The 22,526-nt window shown below is 36.9% G+C and overlaps 1 protein-coding gene across 1 annotated transcript in view; it reads right to left on the reverse strand.

Annotated features, from left to right (window-relative positions):
* The window catches only part of LOC105225951 (ankyrin repeat and BTB/POZ domain-containing protein 2), a 113,727-nt gene extending 93,128 nt beyond the window's left edge, over positions 1 to 20,599 (reverse strand). The window contains exon 1 of the mRNA XM_049459045.1: positions 19,452 to 20,599. The gene's annotated coding sequence lies outside the window, so the exon portion shown is untranslated. The remainder of the gene's footprint in view (positions 1 to 19,451) is intronic.
* Positions 20,600 to 22,526: the final 1,927 nt, after the last annotated feature.

Consider the following 22,526-nt stretch of genomic DNA (forward strand, 5'->3'; position numbering starts at 1 on the left):
TTTTTCTAAGTCACTCCGTAGTCATATATGTAAATGCTTACGCATATCTACAAGCATCTTTGGTAACAGCAGAATGCGTTAAAATCTCAGCAATATTTACAAAATCTACCATTCCATACAGACATACAATAATACAAACATTACTATGCATGGCATCAGCATACGAAAATAGGCGAGCGTGTGTATAATTTTATAATTTCTTAGATAGGCGGCGTGATACTGACACTCTCGAACAGCGTTAACTGACACCGAGCGAGAAATTTTAATGAGACACCTCACTGTGAACCAAAAATACAAAAATTAAACCAAAGAAATGCCAAGGAAGAAGCAAAATGGAAATAGAAAACATTATCAAAATCATAGATAAATAAATTTGTAAAAGAAATTAACATTTCATTTATATGCAAAAACGGTTGAGCAGCTAGTCGAACGTGAAAGAATCAAAAGACTCAAGAAACAAACTTGCTGTGCGGTCAGCAGGGCTTCTAAGTAAGTGCGTGTGTATGTATGCATACACGACGGCTGACGTTGCAGCCCACATGACGCGCGTAAATACATAATTTCTATGTTTCTACGAAGACCGAACAAGCGAGAACACTTCATAAATAATGGTGAAAATAGGAAGAATAAACAAACGCAATGACAGTGTCAAAATTCTAGTTCACCAACTGATTACACACACGCATGGGCACAGCAAAACGGCACTTTAGTGCAGACGAAATGTTTACGCAATTAAATTAAATTAAAGCGCATTTATGGTAATTAAAGACGCACGCCAGCGTTGCAGGCAAGGCCAAGCGAAATAAGGCATGGGATGGATAGGAGCAAACCTTCCAAGCATTTTTTATACCCAGAACAGGATATATTAAGCTCGGCATGAAGTTTGTAACACCTTAAAAGAGTTGAAAACCTTATAAAAAATATATAAATGGTCAGAGTAGCGAGCTGAGTCCATTTAGTTAAGTCCGCCTGCCTCTCCTACTGTGCATATGTTCGCCAACTAATGCCTCAGTTTTTGAGATATCGATCTGAAATTTTACATACAGTATTTTCACATCAGGCAGCTGCTTATTTGTTTGAATCGCCGATATCGGATCGATATAACATATAGCTGCCATACAAATTGTACAATCAAAATTAAGTTCTTGTAGGAAACACTTTTTTTATTTGATGAGATATCTCCACGAGATTTATAGTACGTTATTGCTCAAGGCAATATTATAATCCCCGAAAAAATTGTTTCGATCGGATCGCTATAGCATATAGTCGCCATACAAACTGATCATTCCAAAACAAGTTCTTGTATGAAAAACTCTTTTATTTTAAGATATAACTGCACAAAATTTGGCATAGATTATTGTTCACGCCAATGTTATAATCTCCGAAGAAATTGATCCGATCGGATTACTATAACATATAGCTACCATACAAACTGATCATAGCAAAACAAATTCTTGTATGGAAAAGTTTTTCATATGACCAGTTATCATCATAAAATTTGGCACAAATTATCACCTAAAGTAATTGTACAATTTCTGAAGAAATTATTCCGATCGGATCACTATAGCATATAGCTGCCATACAAACTGAACGATCCAAAACAAGTGCTTGTACGGAAAACTTTTTTATTTGATAAGATATCTTTACGATATTTGGCATAGATTATTGTTTAAAGCAATATTATAATCTCCGAAGAAATTGAACCGATCGGATCACTATAACATATAGCTGCCATACAAACTGAACATTCCATATCAAGTTCTTGTAAGGAAATCGTTTTCATTTGATGAGATATCTTCACGAAATTTAGCACGAATTATTACTTAAAGCAACGGTACAATCTCCGAAGAAATTGATCCGATCGGATTACTATAACATATAACTGTCATACAAATTGATCATCCAAAAGAAGTTTTCGTATGAAAACTTTTCTATTTGTGAAGGTTATCATAGCCTCAGTGCAACCGTAGATAACGTTGTGTCTTGTTTTTGTTTTTGTAATCGCTTTTCTAATGACTGAATCACAATTCCTGCGCGTTTTCAATACACACTTATCAACCTATAATGGCAGCGATTCACTAATCAAAAATGCCAGCAACGCGCATGCAAACCCGCACAAGCTAGCCACTAAAGACACACATTAATATGCTTACCACCAGCGTAAATGCCGCTAGCAGCTAGTAACATCTACTTAAAATTTTTCCCTGACAGCTTGTTGAAACTTATCTGTGGCTTCATCTTTATTACTTTTATGGCAAGTCTTTTGCGCACAGCGCGGTTGCCAGCCGAACAGTTTATGCAACATTAAAGGGAATGCACACGCTAAACATTGTTGCGCTGCTATCGCATGTATTTATGCATACATTAACCAACACATAAAAAAAATAAGCGCTCATGTTGCGTGTTTGTTGTTATTGTTGTTGTATATAAATTGGCACTACTTGCTTGCAGCTGTGGCGACTCGCTCATCGCATTGGCATTTCCGACTGCAAGAACTTTCTCCTCGCAAATAGCAAATGTTGCGCATGCAAAGCAACAGCACGTGTGCACATTACATACACACACATGCTATACATGCCGCCAATTGTGCTGGTGTGTCTGTCGGTTGGGTATTTAATTTTAATAAACTGCAAAGTCATTTTGCAGCGATTAACCCATTAAGTGTCCGGCTCCACTGTCGCCTCCGACCAAATTGTTTAATCTTTCCACAAATGATTTTGCACGCCAGACCGCGTGGCACATTTTTGCACATATACAGCTGTGTTGCATGCAACATTGTCGTAACAGCATGCCATTTCTGGGTTTTACATATTTATTTTTACATTTTTTTTATATTTCTTATTATTATCTTATCGCTTCCTATCGCCGCTGTCATTTATTTGCTGCTTGGCACTGAGCCTGCATGTTTTGTCATTAAGCTTCACTGCATTTACAGGAATTTGTGTTGAGTCAGCTTACACTTTCCAGCAGCTAGAGACACCAGTGTATTATTTTTTAAGGAAACTAAAAATATTTAAAAAAGTTATAATTTGAAAACCCGCAAGCATGCCAACTCACTACCACACAAGTTTAATATTCCTTTCATAGTTTTGTTTCCGAAATTTTCGGAACTAGTGTAGTCTAAGAAGGTCTACATGCTAGCTTCCACATTTCATCGCCATCAAGAGTTAAATGATATTTTTAGAAGGTTCTTGAGAGACAAACAAGCCTGGAGTTTTCTACTTTAGTATTAATTCCCTAGACCAAGGTTTAGTTAGTACCTTCTACATCCAATTTATTGTCTTCATAATCGTCCTGTCGGATCTACAATTAAGCATCTAGTAGGAAAACTTGAATCCACAAGCACAGTACAAAATGTTCCCGTGCCAGTAAGGCAAAGAAGTGCCCGTGGTATAGAGAATATTACTGCCGCTAGCGCATCAATTGAGGAAGACCCAAATGAGTCTCTCACACGTCGTTCTCAAGCCTTGGTCACCTCTGACGTCGTTGTGGCGAATTTTGCGAAAAGATCTTATCCTACATTCTTCCAAGATCAAATTGACGCAAGAACTGAAACCGCTTGACCTTCAGAATCGTCATATGTTTGTGAATTGGGCTGAGCAACAACTTGAAAATGATCCGGATTTTCTTCAAAAAATCATCCTCAGTGAGAAGGCTCATTTCCGGCTGAATGGTTGCGTCAATAAGCAAAATATGCGTTATTGGTCAGGTAGCATTTCACACGTACTGCATGAGTCACCATTGCATACCGAAATAATTAAGTTTTAGTGCGGTTTATGGGCCGGCGGCGGACGTCATTGAGCCGTACTTCTTCTGTGATGATCAAGACCGGCACATTAGTGTGAATGGTAATCGCTACCGCTCAATGATAACCGAATATTTTTGGCTCGAATTGGATGTTATAGACTTTGGAAAAATCTGTTTGCAACAAAACGGCGTCACAAGCCACACAGCGAATGTCGCAATCGATATATTGAAAACCACTTTTGGTAAACGTGTTATCTCACAAAATGGCCCCGTAAATTGAGCGCCTCGGTCGTGCGATTCGATGCCGTTAGAATATTTCTTGTGAGGCTATGTGAAGCCCATGGTCTATGCCAACAAGCTAGCGTCGATTGATGAACTTTGTACGAATATCGAATGTGAAATTGCAGCAGTATCGGCCGATTTATGCTTGAAATCCGTCGAAAATTTGATTCAGCGTCTGAACACCTCGTGTTGGCTATGCAAAAGAAATCGAGTTCCACACAATAATCTTGGTTGCACTTATTAGCGAACTATTTTCACGTATAATTAAGCTATTAATTTCGATTATGTCAGAAAATTCTTCACTTAAAAGAAAAACATATTTACTGTCTCATTGCTTATGTATTTACAAGGCATTCTGAAGTATAATGACAACCGGTTAGTTAATTGGTTACTGTTGGTTTACCAGATCAACCTAACCTAATTGGCTACTGGCAGTTGACGCGAAATTCGGAACAAAAACAACATAAAATTGCACCGAAGCTATAATACCCTACACAGCAAATTTCTTTATATAGATTTTGAGTGAACATTTTGTATGACTGCTATATGCTATAGTGTTCCGATCAGCACAATTTTTTCGCAGATTATGTAGCTGTCTTGTATAATATCTCATGTAAAATTTTGTTGAGATATTTTGTCAAATAAAAAAGTTTTCCTTACAGGAACTTGATTTTGATCGGTCAGTTATATATCAGCTATATGTTATAGTAGTCCTATATATATATAATTATAATTTTCGCGGAGATTGCGGCGATGCTTTAGTTAATGATCTGTAGCAAATTTCGAGAAGATAGCTCGTCGAATAAAGTTTTTCATTCAAGGTCATTAGTTCAGTTTGTATGCCAGCTATAAGCTATAGTGGTCACATCTGAACAATTTTTTCAGGGATTGTAGAGTTGTTTATGTTAGTATTCCTCGTTAAATTTCGTGAAGATACTTTGTTAAATAAAAAAGCTTTTCTTACTAGGACTTGATTTTCAGCGGTCAGTTTGTATGGCAGCTATATGCTATAGTGGCCTGATTCAAATAATTTATTGGCAGATTACATATATGTCTTGATCAATAATCCGTGCCAAATTTTGTGAAAATAACTCGTCAAATAAAAAAGTTTTCCATACAAGGACTGAGTTTTGATTGTTCAGTTTGTATGGCAGCTATATGCTATAGCATTCCGATTTGTACAATTTCTTTATAGATTGAGGCGTTACCTCGAATAATAATCCATGCAAAATTTCATGATGATAACTTTTCAAATAAAAAAGTTTTCTATACAAAGACTTGAATTTGACCTGTCAGTTCAATGAAACCTTTTTTATGTGTTTTGTTGATTTGATCTGAGTAATTTCCTCGGAAGAAGTTCGGTTACATACACACGGACCATCCCCTGTGCAGGGTATAATAAGCAACTTCGTATTAACCAAAATTAAAAATTATTCGCAACACTGAGACGGACGCCAAACGAGCGAATTCGGTGTGAAATGCCAGAAATTAAATAAACACGAAATAAATCAACGCTGCGGTCAGCAGCAACAATTGACAACACTAAGCGAGTAACGAGCAGCGAGCAGGTTGCTAGTTAGCAATCGGCAATTGGCAGGCGATACATTCGTGTCACTGAATGGCACCTTGTCCATTTGACTGCCGGCACTAGGCTGCTTATTGCCTGATTAGTTGAATGAGCCGGGCAAAAAACTAAAAAAAAAACGTGGCAACTGCTTGTTGGCTTGTCAGAGCGCTCGTGCTTACACAAAATTTTCCAACGATTTTTATGCTACATTATTGTTCTGTGCTTTTGTTGTTGTTATGGCAGTTGTGCAGCAAGCACATACCCGCTCCCGTTGCTGCGATTTATATTTTATTAGATTTCCATTGCGAATTCGTTGGCATTTTGGCGCGACAAAATGAAATAAGTGAAGACAAGTAAACAAAAACAGAAAAAAATGTAATAAAAAAAATTAAACAAAAAAGAAAAAAATGTGAAACAGAAAAAAAAATTATAACAACAACTAAACGATTTTTAAGGCGCGCTGTTGCGGCTGCGCAGAACAAGCGTGAGGCATGTATGCGGGCGCAGCAAGCAAAATAAGCAAATGTATGCAACAAGCGCAAATAAGCTGCAGCATGCACCAAGTGAGATGTTGTTTGCAGCAAAAAAAAAAAAATACAATAACAAAAAAATGGAAAAAATTTAATGAAAAAGCAAACAATGTGGCAAGGCTAGCTGCATGTTGCCAGCCGCAGCGCCTTTAAGAGCTCAGTTCATTGCTTACAAAATGCGGTCACGTTTTTGTTTTTATGCTGTTGTACTTATTATTGTTGTTATGCTTGTTTTTATAAACAAAAACAATAAGAAAAACACAAACGTGAATATTTTATTTTGCATTCGCCAGCGCTTCGCTTGCATTTTTGCGCTTTTCATTTTGCATTTTAATTTGCTTTTGTACATTTGCTTGTTGATGCCACATTTTGTGGCAAGCGCGCGCACAGGCGCACGCTGCAACATCAATGCCAAACGGTTGCTGCTAACGAAGCGTCTAACGTAGTGAGTGCATGAGCGAGTGAGTAGCTGCATGTCTCACTGCTTGACGGTTTGACTGCTTGATCCACTGGGTAATCGGTAGCACGGTTGCTACTACTCCCATATACAATAACATTGTAAGGTTTGGTGGTTTGCATGCAAAAGTGATGAAATTCACAAGTCAAACTAAGCTGCCAAAAACAAATATGGCAAATTCAAAACGTAAACAACAACAATAGCAACAACAACAAAGTGCGAAAATTTCAAAAAAGAAAGGAAACAGCGTATGACCCGCCTACTTGAATTCTCGTTTTATACTATGTTGTTGTAGTTGTAGAGCACAGAAGCTGTGTTTACCGTTACAAAGCGAAGTTTTTGTCAGTAGATCGCACATTATAGTGGACTCATCAGAAAATGTAATCATCAGTAAAATCTTTCCATCAGCTGTTAAGCTTTGAGTGGCGTTTATGTAAAATATAAAACAAAATGTAAGGTTACAAGTAAAACCCCGAAACATAAAAAGTCAGCGATTTTAAACTGATTGTCAGGCAAAATACTTAATTTTAAAATTAAATTAATTTTTAATTTTATTTAAAAAGTTTCAGCTCATCTTTGATTGCATCTGCACATGCACTATTCTTTCAATAAGTTGAATATGGGAGCACTGCTTGCAAACAAATTGCCAAAAATTAAACAAAAATATGAAAAACCGTTAATTTTGGTTGCATTCAAGCTATAATACCCTTCACAAGTCTATTTTTTATACCATAAATGGCTATAAAATATCTTTGACTTGATTTTGGTCGTTCAGTTTGTATGACAGCTATATGCTATAGTAAACCGATCTGAATATTTTTTATAGAAGATTGTACCGTTATCTTAGAAAACAATTTTTGCCAAATTTTGTGAAGCTAGCTTGTCAAATAAAAAAGTTGTTCATATATAAATTAGATTTTATTCGTTCAGTTTGTATGGCAGCTATATGCTATAGTTATTTGATATGAATAATTTTTTCAGATATTGTAGCGATGCTATCGAGTAAGGTCTACAACGAATTTCGTGAAGATAGCTTGTCAAACAAAAAAGTTTTTCATACAAGCCCATGTATTTGATCGTTCAATTTGTATGGTAGCTATATGTTATAGTAATCCGATTTAAACAAATTGTTCGCAGCTTTTAGGGTTGTCTGTAATAATATTCCTCGTTGAATTTCGTGAAGATATTTTGTAAAATAAAAAAAGTTTTCCATACAAAAACTTGATTTTGATCGGTCAGTTTGTATGGCAGCTATATGCTATATTGTTGCGATATCGGCGATTTTGACAAGTAAGTAGCTACTTGGTGAAAAAACGACGTGTGCAAAATTTCAAACCGATAACTCAATAACTGAGGAATGATTTCACCTATATACAGACTGTCAGACACTGCTAAAGCGACAAAGCTCGTCACACTGATCGTTTATACATATATAAATTTATATATACTTTTCTGAAGTATATATACTTTATAGGTTTTTTGACGTTTACTTTTTGAGCTTACAAACATACTTGCAAACTTAAAACACCCTTTTTAGTATATAAAATTCACAAAGCATGGCAACTCAGCGCTTTTTCCACTCCCTATACTTAATTGCTGACAAATATTTGCTGTATTGCTTATCTGTGCAATTTTTCTTAACCTTCATGCGTTTGTGCCCCTGCTTCACGTGCCTTTTTGTTTTTTTAATTTTTGCTTGTTTTTGCTTTGCCTTTTTTTTTGCTGCGCTGATGTCATATTTTAACGGTGCGCCGAGGCATGCTCACATCCTGCCACCGAACTTATCTGTTGCCGAGTACAGTATTAAGCTTTTAATGTGCACAGCTCATGCGATGCTTAATTGCTTTACAAACTTTGAGGGCCGGAGAAAGTGTTTAATGCCAGCAGACAAACAGACATGCACGAGACATAAACACACACGACTGCGCATGCGTGCACGACTTTGCGCTGTGCATATGCGTGCACGCTTTTTATGTTTTTTTTTTGTTGTGCGCCAATTTGTTTCGTCGTCACTAGGACTGTTCTGCGCAGCGTTGCAATACGAAAATTGCCTCAAACATATGCTGCTGTTGCTACAACAACTACGACAACATGTATGTCCACTGTGGTTTCAACTTTAGAAGCGCTTGCGCTTATTTTCACATTTTCGTTGCTTATTTATGCCTTTTGAGGGTCTGCTTTGGTCACTTTGCTGCGCAGCATTCCAATGTCAGTTTGTGAGACACATACAAGCGCAGACGAGCACGCGAGCATAAATATGCCATTTACAGATACACTCATGTATATATATTTTTTTGTATATATGTACATATATATATGTGTGTGTGCTTGTCTCTTTTCAGTTTGCATGTTAAAAGCGCGTAGAATCGCGGCGCCAAAAATTGGGTCAGCGCTGTCATTTGGGGAATGCCTTTGTGGCCTCTTGCCATGCGCACGCACACACGCACATATTTTTTCATATTTTTTAGGTTTGCTATGCCACAGCAAGCATTTCTACTTTAATTAATTTACTTTTTTACTTATAATCATAAACTGCTTTGATTGTTTGACCAGCCACAGTGTGACATTTGAATAATTATTCACTGATAGCCCAAGATAACGGTTCGCCAACACAATAGTTCAAGAGTCAGACAGTTGTACAAAACGCGCACAACAGCTAAAGCCACAAATAACGGGATATGCGTGTTAGCGGGGAGCGGCGCGTTGTGAGCGCGCAGTTCTTCTTGTTCATATTGACCGTTATGCCACACTTTTAGGCTTTAACGTGTATGCGCGCAGGCGGCAGCTGACACTTGTGAGATATGCGACTCGAAAATACACACATACACAGCTACATGCATATTTATTGGCTTAAACACAGCACGCGTTCAAGCCAACTCAGGCGTTATGAATTTCGGTGTCTCGGAATTTCTTTTCACATCTCTTTTGCAGCTGTCAGCTGTCGATTTCCCTTCGCAGCTTATTGCATTCTTCATCGATTATTGCAAAAATCAAGCGATAATGCGATTTCGAAACGCGCCGGCAGCCATATACAAGCCAGCAAAGCATTAATCTTTTGTTCAGCTGTAAGTTGTCAGCTAACGCCCCCAATATTAGCATCCCCTTGCCACAAATATGTAGCGCTTTGCTTTGTTACTTATTATTATTGGGTTACTTATTGGCATTTGACACTTGCAGCGTTACTTTTGTTTTGCTTGCAGTCGATTTTCATTATCTGCGCGCGCTTTGTATTTCTCTAGATTGCATAAGACATGAAGGTTAACAGTTGGAACGCTGTGGCGCGGCTTAAGCTGCAACAGACGCTTAAATGTCATAGCTTACAGTGCATTATTATAAAGCTACACACAATTATATATATATATATACAATAAATAAATATGTATATATACATACATATATATGCTTGCGCGTGTGTCTCGAAAACTGGGTGTGCGCTAAGTACACTCGCCGCGCGTTTGTTGCTTAAGTCTTTCGTTACGCTCAATTGCTCGCTTGCCTTAGCTGGCGTATAAGCAAACAAAGTAAGCGTTTATTAGATATATAAACAGTTTGATGATTTATTTACACTTCTCACTTCTCACTTAACACTTAATTCATGATGTTATGCCGAGCACTTAAAAAATGCTGCCTTGATTGGCAAGTGATCTGTTATCAAGGTCGTTCGACTGGCGGCGACTAAGATGTCGTTCATAAACACACACACATACAAAAATTTAGGATATTAAATTAATAAATATTGATTATATAGGAAATATATAAGCTGGTATTATACAAAAGACAGCCAGCTGATAAGGTGCGAAGATAAGAGATTGATTTTGTTCGGTCGCTTTGTATGACAGCTATATGTTATAGTGGTCCGATCTAAACAATTTCTTCAAGGATTGTATAATTGACCTGGATAATAATTTTTGTAAAATTTCATGGAGGTATCTCCTCATATAAAAAAGTTTTCCATACAAGAATTTGATTTTTTTCGGTCGGTTTGTATGGCAGCTATATGCTATAGTGCTCCGATCTGAACAATTTCTTCAGATATTATACAACTGCCTTAGGGACTAATTCAACCAAAATTTCGTGTAGATATCTTCACATATAAACAAGTTTGCCATACAAGAACTTGATTTTGTTCGGTCGGTTTGTATGGCAGCTATATGCTATAGTGTTCCGATCTGAACAATTTCTACAGATATTATACAGCTGCTTTAGAGACTAATTCAACCAAAATTTCGTGTAAATATCTTCACATATAAACAAGTTTGCCATACAAGAACTTGATTTTGTTCGGTCAGTTTGTATGGCAGCTGTATGCTATAGTGCTCCGATCTGAACAATTTCTTCAGATATTATACATCTGCCTTAGGGCCTAATTCAACCAAAATTTCATGAAGATATCTTAACATATAAACAAGTTTTCCATATGAGAACTTGATTTGGTTCTGCCAGTTTGTACGGCAGCTATATATTATAGTATTTCGATCTAAAAAGTACTTTATGCAGATTAAAGCGTTGCTTTGCGTTATAACTCTTGTAAAATTTTGTGAAGATATCTCAACAAATAAAAAAAATTTCCATACAAGAACATGATTTTGATCGTTCAGTTTATATGGTAGCTATATATTATAGTGCTCCGATCTGAATAATTTCTACATAGATTTAAGAGTTGCCTAGAGAAATAATTTTTGCCAAGTTTTTTTTTAAGATATCTTCTTAAATAAGAAACTTTTCCATAGAAGAACATGATTTTGAATGTTCGGGGTATAAAATTCGTGAAGATCAGTGCATCTTATTAATTAGATCTTCTAAAAGAAGAGCTCGCTGAAAACAATTCCATTTGAAGAAGAAAATTTCGACGGTTAATGAAAACAATTTTCATTTCATTAATTTATTGTACTTTGAATTGCTTCCTCTCGCGCCGTGAGGTCCGAAACTGACTCCAGCCAACATTTCTTGTTCCCCAACCACTAGAGCATGTTCACTGGCAAGAAAATCAGCGCATATAAAGCTTCTAATCGGCTAAGTGATCTGTAATGTAGAAAAATATTAAACACAGTCTTCATCTAAGCAAATATTTTCGTTCACGTGATCTCTAAAGCGCTTGCTCAGTAGGCCTTTCATTCCAAGCAAGTGTCACTGAGTTCGATAAATTTCATTTCTGTTACTTAGGAATGCAATAGACGTGGCATAAGCGCACAATTGGCTGCGCAGCGGCAACAAAGCGACTGCAGCTTAGCCGCAAGCAGCTAGATAATAGCAAGCTGTGTCAATATATGCATTTCTAAGCCTGAAGTGCACTTATATAACACAAAAACTCACCTCCATCAGCGCTAATGCGACTGCCAGGCGCATGCCTGCAGTTCAATATTTATTTGAATGAACTATTTTATATTTCCTACACATGTGCACGTGTGTGTGTATGTTTGTGGCCACGAGTGGACACATGAAGCCCAGCGCAACTGTCAAGCGCGCCGCGTGGCATGGCGTGTCATGGTGTGGCATGTCGTGGCGCAATAGCCATTTCATAACGAAATTACCTACAACCAACTGTCATAAAAGCCACAATAAAATAAAGTTAGAGCGGCAGCAGGCGGCAATTGGCACATGCGCGCCGTGCAATTGGCATTTCAATATGTGTAAAAATTTTAAGTGTCCTTTGTTTTGATTGAAAATTATTATTATTATTTGTTGTTACTTTTTTAGTTTTTTTTTTTTGGTCGAAGTACTTTGCAATTGTAATCATTTGCGCTTTGCCAGCAACACGTGTGCTGAATTTTCCGCGTTACGTTCAAGTCGCGTTGGCGCGCGGATTTTCTTTCAATTCGCAAAATATTTGCAACGCGGCTCGGGTGCGCGATGGCGACGCGCGCTCAAATGACTTGGCACTTGGCGGCTCAGCGTCTCGGCAACGTCATTGTCGGCTAAAACCCCCTCACAATTACTTGCAATTACTTTTGTTCAGCTGCTTGCCTGCCTGCTGTGGTTTCAACAGTATTTGTTCGTGTTGTTGTATTAAAAGTTATGAGCGTTGAATGGTCGTAATTTGCAAGTAATTTTCGTGTTCAAGCCATTCTGTTTGGGCGCTTTCAATCTCGTATGTCAAGTGGTTACACATGTTGGAGCGTTCACACACACACACATGTATACAAAAAAATAAAACGAGCATATGTAAAGCAAAAGTGCGGCATTTAAATTTTTGTAACATTTTATACCCTGCATAGTGTATATTAAGTTTGCCACGTAGTTTGTAGCAAGCAGAAGGAAACGTAGGTGATTCTATAAAATATATATGTATATATAAAAGGTATGCATGGCGAGATATCGGTCCAAAATTTTGCATATGTGCTTTTCACCGCAAGAAGCTGCTTATTTGTTGGAATCGGAGATATCGGTAAACTATAGCATATAGCCCCCATACAAACTGAAGGATCAAAATCAAGTCCTTGTATAGAAAACTTTTTTATTTGACGAGGTATCTACACGAAATTTAGCACGAGTTATTTCCTACAATATCTCTACAATTTCTAAAAAAAACTTTGAGATCAGAACACTATAGCATATAGCTGTCATATAAACCGAATGATCGAAATCAAGCCCATGTATGGAAATTTTTTTTATTTGATGAGATATCTTCACGAAATTTTGCAGAAATTATTATCCGTAGTAAGGGTGCAATCTCTTCAGAAATGGTTCCGATCGAACCACTATAGCATATAGCTGCCATACAAACTGAACGATTAAAATAAAGTTTTTGTATAGAAAACTTTTTTATTTAACGAGATATCTACACGAAATTTGGCACGAATTATTTTTCATAGTAACGGTATAATCTCTTCAGAAATGGTTCAGATCGGACCACTATAGCATATAGCTGTCATACAAACTAGGCGCTCAAAATCAAATTTTTGTGTGGAAACTTTTGTATCTGTGAAGGGTATTAAAGCTTTGTTGTAATCGCAGTTAAATTGTATAAATTTTTAGCTTGTGAGATGTCAAGTGCTTTTTCCATTCAAATAAAATTAAAATTGATTACATTGTTCACCTGTGATGCAGTATTTTGTAGGCAGGTCTGCATGCTTGCCACTTTATAAGTGAAACTGGAGCAGTGGGTTTGTATATAAATATATTCATGTATAGGTTGACTGCTAATAAACGATTTGAGTTACAGAAAGTAATTCCTGATATTGCAGCGAATTTGTGAGAAATAAATTGACAACCAAACTATTAAATCCTCAACACGCATTGCCACGTCAGCGTTGCATTCACTTGGTGTTTAACTCAGAAGCAAAAAAAAAATTAATAAATATCCGTGCTACCGCATTTTCAATTTGCATAAATCAAAAGTGTTAAAACAAAAGCGAAACCAATGCAACGGAAGTTCATTACTCGTCATAAAAACTTTGAGTTCACCAACAAAAGACTTTAGACACGAACTCGCTATGAAATTGCCAACCAAACACACCGATTAATGCAAGGATCCTCGCTTTAACCAGCAATTTTAGTTTATAAAAAGCTGCAGCAGCGCTTTGACATGCTTTTGGTTTGCATAACAACAACAACAGCAACAAATTGTAAACGGAAATGCCGCTTTTGTGCAGCAATTAATGTGCAAAGTGCGCGTCATACAGCGCAGTTATTAAGGGAGTCTCACTGCATTGCAGAGGAAGTGTTCACACACATAAAGACAAAAGCAGAGATATACATGCATATATGTATGTGTTTATAAAATAAGGTCTGTTGCGTGTGCGAAGTTGACTGCCATTTATTTAATTAAAGTGTGTGCTTCTTAGGCAGATATGATGGAGGGGTTCTCACACCCTGCAATTATTGGCTGCTTGACAAAAACAATGTGTAACTATTGAGCGACTGGTATGTTAAGCTAAGTTATAGTGATATTATATTGCTTTTTACATCAATAGTTGCGGCTGGAAATCAATAAAGTAGCAAGGCGCTAAATTTTAGAGGGTACGAAGATGCTTCTAAAAACCACTTCCATAATAATCTCATGGAAGATGTGGATAAAGGCCTTATTTGACTTAATTTAGGGGTATGTAATGCAAGAATATATTGCTTACTAAGATAAAATGTTCATTTTTATCTGAAACTACAGGACTTTCTTTATAGTTTTATACTCAGAAGCTTTTAACTTTCTCTAAAATATTGCCTGCCAGCAGGTACCTTGCTATGAAAGTCATTCAGAAAAGCCTGGTGTATGAAAAGGCCGAAACATAGTCAAGCCAAAAATGTCTCCTCTTTCATTTGTATCCCTGAAAGCTTGAACTACTGCGTCGTACGACTACTTTTGATGGCTATTTCTTAGCTCACATACAGACGAAAGATATGCGAGTGCCTAGGAGGCGAGGCAATGTATGTAAAGGTCGAAATATGGTCAGTCTGAAAATCTCGCCCGATTCATTTGCATACCTGAAAATTGGACCACTGTGTGACAAGGCTACTCCTGGTGGCTATTTCTTAGCTCACATGCCGAAGAGTAATATGTGGGTGAGAAGGAGATGCTGGAGAAGAGATGCACTGTACTTTTTCATGGAGGAATACCCCGGATTTTTTAAATCCTATAGAATTGAACTAAAATTCGATTCCCAATATTGGCTTCCCTGTCGGGAAAGGGGCGGTAGAGAGGCACGCGGGGATAAGCAACTATACGGCTGCATTCAATGTAGAAATCGAGTGGGCGGTGGTGTCTTTTCAGAAAAATTGGAAATCAAAATCATCTACCAGACCGCTGCTGGGTCTCCAAGTGGAAATCACCAGCCTACAATTAGACCCCGATATAGAGTGAATTTATATGCCCCTGATTACTTGTAGACATAATTATGTATAGCAGAGTCTCGACGGAGTCAATACCTAACTTGCTCAACAAGCAGGCAAAGGTGCCATGAGTGGATATCGATCTCACCTGCCAACTATGAAAAATCAAAAGGAATGAGATAAGAACGCTAATAGAAGTCCTAACACGTCACTCTCTTATTGGCAGACATGCCAGCAGGCTAGGAACACCATTTAATAACTATAATGAAAGTCGTCAGAAGGTCAGAAGAAGAGGATACTATAAAATATCTTCTATGCGGATTCAAAGGTAGGAGAAGATGAGACTACAAAACATCTTCTATGCAAATGCTAGGCTCTATAAAAGAAAATAATAGCAATTATTGGTCAAGAGTTTCTTAAGGACGTTTCGGAGCTTCCACAGACAAAAAATTTTATACTGATAAACTTTATCAGAAGCACAGGGTGGTATAGAGAGGAAGATAGAATGAGTCTTCATCGCACAGACTAATTTTGCTATATTTTTTTACTAATTGCCTGCGGTCAAATACAGCTAAGTTACTTTTCACGTGACTAATTATCAATCAAATCAAGTTATCGGCAAAATAATCAGCTTGCAGATCGATTATGCGGACAGGCAGCGCACACGCAAAACAAATGGCAATAATGACAAAAGAAATGGAATTTTAATTGGCAGAAAAGCTAAGCAATACGTGAAGCCTACACACACACACATACACACAAGCATTATTGATTTGTGTAATTAACGGCAATAAGACCTTAAATTCCCTTAAAGCCTATAGCTCCACAATACCAGTTGATAACGGCAAACGCCGCCATTGCAGTCTCCCTAAGCCACTTTACTGTTACTTTTTTCTCGTTTTTTGTTTTTGTTTTTTGCTCCACATTGAAATGAATTGAATATTCAATTATGTTTGATTGCTTTGGCTGCTGTGGGCCGGGCTAACCTAAATTCTTGCAATCAGTGAATTGTGCCATTCGAAAGCGTGCTTTTCACAAAGCCACAGCCAGTTAGTCAAAACAAAGCTACGCTGCAGCCGCGAACAGTAAGCGGCTAAGCGAATCCGAAATCTTATGGAAATAAAGCCACTCTTTGTAAATTGCTTTTTGTTATCTTTGGCGGCAATAGAATTCCAGGCGGCCACTTGTTGCTGCTTATTCTCTGTTTTGCATTGCTTTTGTTGTTCTACCTTTGTTTTATCTTTTTTATTTCACGCATTGAAGAAAGTCACATTCGAAAGTGAACAAATTTCCGTACCAGTTTGCCGTTGTCTGTCCGCTAGCTGCCAAGCGCTTTAATTTGTATTAGAATAGTGTCAGCGTAGTGAAAACAAATCTTTATAGCAAAGAATAATTTGAAAATATATTCAACTTTTTAGATTTGATTTATCTGCCGCACACATACGCGCAGATAAGTACCGTATGTGTATGCGTAAGGTAAGCATTGTTTAGCTTAATAACGCCGCAAGTGTGTTGGAATTTCGATAAGCGTGACAATTGCCTGCGAGTGCTAATTAGAATACGCTAGAGCATATGTGTGTATGTATGTATGTTTGTGTGCGTTACAGAATAAGAAAACGAAACCTTTTGTTGCCTTTGAAGTGGTAAAATATTTATAAGACGCTTAATTACGTTCACTTTGTGCGTGTAAATTTTAGAAATGTAAGAAAACCAGAATGAGCGAGGCTGAGCTATGCCATGAACCATTTCTATTGTTGGTCAAAACGGAAAGTGTGGCGAGTTTTGCTAACATAAAGAGGCTGGAATGAGTTGTCAAGGAAATTTAAAGGCTATCTTAAGGGTATTTACGTCAAAATATTCTTGATTTTGAGAAAATATTAGAAAGACAGAGGGGAGACTTTCTGTATACTTATACGTGAACAAGTAGCTCAATTTTTGAGTTATTGATCTGAAATTTTGAACATGTTCTTTTCTTTTCTAGAAGCTGCTCATTTGTTCGAATCGCTGATATCGAACAACTATAGCATATAGCTGTCATACAAACTGAACAATTGGAAGCAAGTACTTGTATGGCAAACTTTTTTAGTTGACAAGATATCTTTGCGAAATTCAGCACACATTATTTTCCAAATTAGCGATATAAACTCCGAAGAAATAGTTTACATCGGACCACTATAGCGTATAGCTGTCATACAAACTGATTGATCAAAATCAAGTCCTTGTATGGAAAACTTTTGTATTTGGCGACATATCTTCCTAAAATTTGACAAGGATGATTATCCAAAACAATGGCGTAAACTTCGAAGAAATTGTTAAGATCGGAGTACTATAGCGTATAGCTCTCATACAAATTAAGTGATTAAAATACAGTCGTTGTATGGAAATTTTTTTTATTTAACGATATATCCTTACCAAAGTTAACATGAATTATTGCCTATATTGGGGGTACAATTTCCGAAGAGATTGTTTGTATCGAAACCCAATAGCATATAGTATGTACATAGCTGCTATACAAAGTAACCCATCAGAATCAAAATTTTGTAATCTTTTGTATCTTTGAAGGTTAGTATGACTTCGTTTTTCTGTTTTTTTTTACTTTATTTTAGCGAAATGTAGTCAAAATAGATGATAGTAGTAGATTTCATTGAAATGCGTAGATAAAAAATGAATAAATTAAAAAAAATATAATATAATAGTCTTAATGAGAAATCCAATTAAACTCAGAACTCCTGTTTTTCATAGAATTTCGTGCTAAAGTCTTTTAATTCCAAAGTTTTAATGAGAAAACCAATTGAAACTTCTGCTTTTCCACAGAGTTTCGTCCTAAAGTCTTTCAATTCCAAAGTTTGTGTCTTAAATCTACTACTTCAAATCAAGTTCGTGCTGTAAGTCTTTAATTCTCAAAGAATTGTGTGTCTTAAATCTTTTGAATCCAAGAAAGTTCGTGGCCTAACTCTTTTGCTTTCAAAAAGTTCGCGTCTTAAGTCTTTTGAACACATAAAAGTTTATGCTTTAAGTCTTTTGAACCCATAAAAGTTTATTTTTTAGTCTTTTAATGTAAATGAAGTCTTGTGATTGTACATTCACGCCTATATACATATGTGACCTGGTCTAGGAAAAGGGAGATAACGTGCGAAAGCTAGAAAAAAAAAATGATTTTTTGACACCTAGCCCCCTTTCCGTAAACCAGGTCACATATATGTACATATGTATATTGTTGTATATAGGTGTAGAAGCTTGAATAATTCAATATTTATGACTCAACTACCTTCGAATGCAATAATTCATGTAAAAAACATAGTTAAATTTAAATTAAAAGATATATATTTTTATTTTTTATTACATTTTTATATTTTATTTCTACTTTGCCATCGAGTTTATGCCTTAAGTCTTTCAAATCCAAAGTAGTTTGTGTCTAAAGTCTTCTATATCAACCATAGTACGTGTCTTAAATCTTTTATTCCCAAAAAAGTTCGTGTCTTAAGTCTTTTATTCCCAAAAAAGTTCATGCCTTAATTCTATTATTTCAAATAATGTCTCTTGATTGCATATTGGGTTTAGTATATCATTATAAATTGCTCTAAAAACATATATAGTTCAATATTTATGATTCAGTTATCTTTAAAATCAATAACCCATGCTTTAAAGCTCAAATTAAAAGATATAAATTTTCATAGTTTTATTGATGAAGCCAATTTAAAACTCAGGACTTCTTCTTGCCACAGAATTTGGGCTTTAAGTTTTTTAAATTCAAAGAAGTATGTGTCTTAAGTCTTATATTTAAAACCAAGTAAGCGCCTTAAGTCTTTCCATTCCAAAAAGTTCGTGCCTTAAGTTGTTTGATTATAAGAAAGTTCGTTCCTTAAGTCTTTATATCCGAAAAAGTTCGTGTCTTAAGTCTTTTATACCCAAAAAAGTTCGTGTATTAAGTCTTTTTATTCCAAAAAAGTTCGTGCTTTCAGTATTTTATTTTAAAAGTCGCTTGCTTGTATATACACGTCTATATATCCTTATAAGAAGACCTCCTCTTGGTATCAGAGTAAACGCGGTCTCTTGGGTGTAAAAGCATATATGTAGGTATATTTCATATTCATAACTCAACTACCTTCAAATTCAATAATCCATGTAAAAAATTCCGCTAAGTGCTTCCCACAGCTGCAATCACTTTGCGCTTTACTCCACTCACTACAGTAAACACTTTTTAATGGCCGATAAACGAAACACTTTTTAGAGAAATAGAAATCAAAAGTTTTGCAATTTCAAAACGCTTATATGGATCGACACAGGCAAGTATTAATAACTTTTGATTTATGCACTTTAAGCAATGCAATGCAATGCGCTGGTGAATGTATGCTTTAGTTGGGTGATGTAATGGCATGAGCGCGGTGAACTGGCGCACAGTAAATTTTGCTTTATATGGCAACACTAACACTCATTTTGCTTTGCGCCACTTTTATTTTATCAATAAATTTGTTTAGTTGAAAGACTTTAATGCCTATTTAATGTAAGTTGATTTTGCACACTTTCAAATGGGCTTAAATTGCATAGGACACAGTTAACAACAGAAAAAAAATAATGTAAATATGTAAGCACTGAAGTACATATGCGGCAATTATCCGCTACTTTCTCTTTTAGCGGCAACAAAGTGTCAAAGCCGCATTGCTGTAGCAAACTGTAAGCGTTATACCAGTTATTTATAATACTAAAGTATTTTTTTGTTGTTTTTTTATTAATAAAATTATTTTTTTTTTAACATTTGTAGCGCAAACTTTTTGACAAATGCAACACAGTTATGCCACAGCGCAAACACAAGCCAAGGAAATCTCCACACAAACAGTTGTATTTTTATTTGTTATTGTTGTAGCTTACAAACTACTCGTTCTGCGGCTTAGTTGGCATATTTCTATTAACTGCTTATACACGAAACTTCTTCTTCCTTAATTTGCAAATTTTTCGCATAGTTCATGTGCACTTTTTCACTGGCGGCGCACTCTTTTCTCTCTCTCCTCAGTGAGCGCTGCGCTGCGTTGCTTCTTCAAGTTTAACACTAAGCCAAAAGCCATAAAAACAAACTAGAATTTTGGTGTATGTTTGTATACGCGATTTTTTACAATTTCCACACTCATGTCACTTTTGTTTTACTTTCCACACCGGTTCACTAGAGCCGTTCAAACAAAAAACGCGTTAAGCGTTACAATCCGCCGAATTCTGTTCTGTTGCTCACGAAAGCCGACACGCAACTGTTGCTTGACCTGTCGCAGACTCAGCAATGTACTCGTTTGTTACTTGTGCTCGAAAACCTTTGCTGCAGCAACAACAACATAGCAACAACAGCGCTTAGAGAGCGAGCGGCTCACAGGTTCGTTGTAAATATCAGCTGAAGCAGCAGTGTATGAGCTCCAAGTACCAGACAAGAGCACAAGTTGAAGCAAGCAGTAGTTGTTATTGTTGTTGCTTTTGGACTTTTCCATTGCTTGGCTGGAAATGTGCTGCCAGATTGAGTGAGTGATTTTCTTAGTGGAAATGAGGGAGGGTGCATAGCATAGTGTTTCTCTAGACGTGTGATTTCAAGCAGGCAATGCATTTTTCGGAGTTGGTCGTTGATCGTTGAAAACATGCCTCGTTATGAATGAACTTCAACTTCTACAACTGATAAAATAATCGATCGTTGATGTGATTGATACCTCATTCTGGGCGACCTTCGACCTCTTCAACTGATAAAAATATTAAAAAAGTAAGAATATAGTGCCTGAAAATCGTTAGATAAGTGTTAGAGAGATGGCAAGAGAGTTTGACATCTCTCGCGAGGCTGTTCGAATGATTTTGGTGGCTATTTTGGGTATAAAACGCGTTCTTGCTCAACTCGTCCCGATGAAGCTGAATATTTTTTCAAAACTAGTACCGTAAACAGGTCTCTTTGGACATGTTTTATCGTACTATTAAGCGCGTCGGGCTTTCGTTGAATAAAAGAAATCGAGTTGGCCATTGATCCCAATTCTCCAAAAAAAAAAAAAAAATTATGTGATGAAGCTCAGTTAATAAACAAAATTGTCGCAATTGGAATGATGATAATCCACACGCTATCGTTTAGAAGCCTCAAAAAGTCACTGTTTGGTGTTCTCTATAAGCAGAGCGATTCAGGTACAAGCGGGCCACAAGACGGAACTGCATGCTCAATAGCTAACGAAACAATAATAGGGCATTATTATTGTGCGCCTTTGGCTTGGGCTCCAAGATGGTGTGAGCTCTCGTCCTCGGCCCATAGTGAGGCCTTTATATAGCTAGACAATTTTTTGAGAAGTAATGAGACGATGCTTGCCTACGCAGTTAAGCCCAAGACGATTGACGCCGTGAAAAAGAATATTCGGCGCGTTTTTGCTGGCATACGGCTCAAATTGGAAAAAAGTGGTCGCATATTGGGCCTCTTATATTAAAGCTAAATTCTGCTTCTTCAACCGTCAGTAGGTCTGGTTTACAACCAAGTGCAGAAGGTTCACTATGCACTTGGTCTTCCCTTGATCGCGTGAGCGCTCTTACTTCCGTTGTTCACCCATGGCTCTTAAGTCTAAGAAGCATTTCGCTGGAGCTTCATATTCCAGGCGGACGACATGGCTTACCAAGAACATTCGTTAGACTTTTATGCGCTTATCTGTATCCATGTCGCCGTAGAGCTCATCTGCTACGTCTTTGGAGCCGTTCACCTCAGCGATGAATATCGCAGATGATGGAAATACGAACATTAATATCATTGAAATGCTTTTTTTTTTGAAGAAAATTACTCGTAGTTATAAATTGAAAATAGCAAAAATCGAATTCAAGCTCTTGCGAACCTAAACAAATATATTTATAACACAGTATCTCATAGTATCTAATAGTACCTTTATAAAACTGCGCTTAAAAGAAACACTCAATTTCATTGTTAGTATGCCCAAGCTACTTACAATCTCTCTCCCTCTCTCGCTCTCTTCTACTCAAGGCACAAATTGCTGTGTCCACAAGTGGAAATAATCTCTCGGTCTCTCTCTTTAGCAGCATGCTCTGCTCAGCGCTATTTTTGCTTTGAAATGTTGCTGCCACATAATGGACCATTTCGGCATTTTTCACATTTTTGCAGCGAATTTTTTTTAAACATTTCGTTGCTGCATTAATTTTCCGCTGCAAAAGTGCTGGCAGCGCGGCG

The sequence above is a fragment of the Bactrocera dorsalis genome, chromosome 5 (genome assembly GCF_023373825.1).
Source record: "Bactrocera dorsalis isolate Fly_Bdor chromosome 5, ASM2337382v1, whole genome shotgun sequence".
Taxonomy (NCBI): domain Eukaryota; kingdom Metazoa; phylum Arthropoda; class Insecta; order Diptera; family Tephritidae; genus Bactrocera; species Bactrocera dorsalis.